The sequence below is a fragment of the Alligator sinensis genome, unplaced genomic scaffold (assembly GCF_000455745.1).
Source record: "Alligator sinensis unplaced genomic scaffold, ASM45574v1 scaffold210_2, whole genome shotgun sequence".
NCBI lineage: Eukaryota > Metazoa > Chordata > Crocodylia > Alligatoridae > Alligator > Alligator sinensis.
Window position 1 is genome coordinate 3,010,788 of NW_005841946.1, and position 1,013 is coordinate 3,011,800.

Consider the following 1,013-nt stretch of genomic DNA (forward strand, 5'->3'; position numbering starts at 1 on the left):
TGGAGCAGTAGGCGGCACTGAGAGCCTGCTGCCAAGCCCCCTCTGCTTAGAAATATTAACTCAGATGGGTTCATTTAACACAAAGCTGCTCTCCCTCATGCTCTTCCTGGAAGATTCAAGCATTAAAACTTTGACATTAGAATGTTTCCCTACCTGAATCAACACAGAAACCCACAGTTCAGTGAATGCAAGAGGTGAGATACCCTGGGGGCAGAGGGCCAGCATGAGGCCTAGGCACCCCTTGCACCCTACAGAGCACTCCACACTCCAGTCCCAATATCCCCCCTTCAGCTCCAGGTCTCACCCCCAACTCCTCCCCATCCCTGTCACCTTCATAGCTCTGATCCGGTCTCTGATGCCCTCAAACATCACCTTAAGCACCACCCCACAAGACTCACAACCCTCCTCACAGCTACTGTCCCCACTCCCCAATACTCTCTGACCCTTGGCTCCAGCCCTGATCTCCTCTTGATCCCTTAACCACATGTCCCAGCCCCCAAATCCTCCAGCTGCACCTGACCAAAGCCCTGCCCTAATGCATGGAGGCACTTAAGCTTCTCAGTAACACTTCTGTAAGAAGTCTGTAACACGGGCAAAAGCACAGACATTTCTCAAAGTGCTGTTCCAGGTGGAGATCCAGCATGGATGGTTCCAGCCAAGGCAGCAAAGGCTGGCAAAGTTATAAGCAACTGAAGGCAAGATCTGATAATGGAAAGCGATGTGTGACCGACGCAACTGTCCTCACTAGCTCTGCTGTGCAAAATACACAACACCTGGGGGGGAAACACTGGGATTTTCCTTCAATGTTTTTATCTCCATGAAGTCTCTTTTCTCCAGGTAAGTGCCGGGGCTTTAAGCTTGGAACAACGCACATATTAAATACATCTTACACAAAGATGAAAACCAGTGCCTCACAAATGAGAATATTAATGGCCAACCTCACTCCTCCGGGTCCCCTTCTCAGCAGCTTCAGAAGTTCTGCAGTTTCAACAAACCTGAGCTACAGAGAGGCC

The 1,013-nt window shown here is 50.1% G+C and overlaps 1 protein-coding gene across 1 annotated transcript in view; it reads right to left on the minus strand.

The window, feature by feature from the left end:
• MEGF11 (multiple EGF like domains 11) overlaps positions 1 to 1,013 on the minus strand; it is a 134,243-nt gene that overhangs the window by 126,577 nt on the left and 6,653 nt on the right. The window lies entirely within an intron of this gene.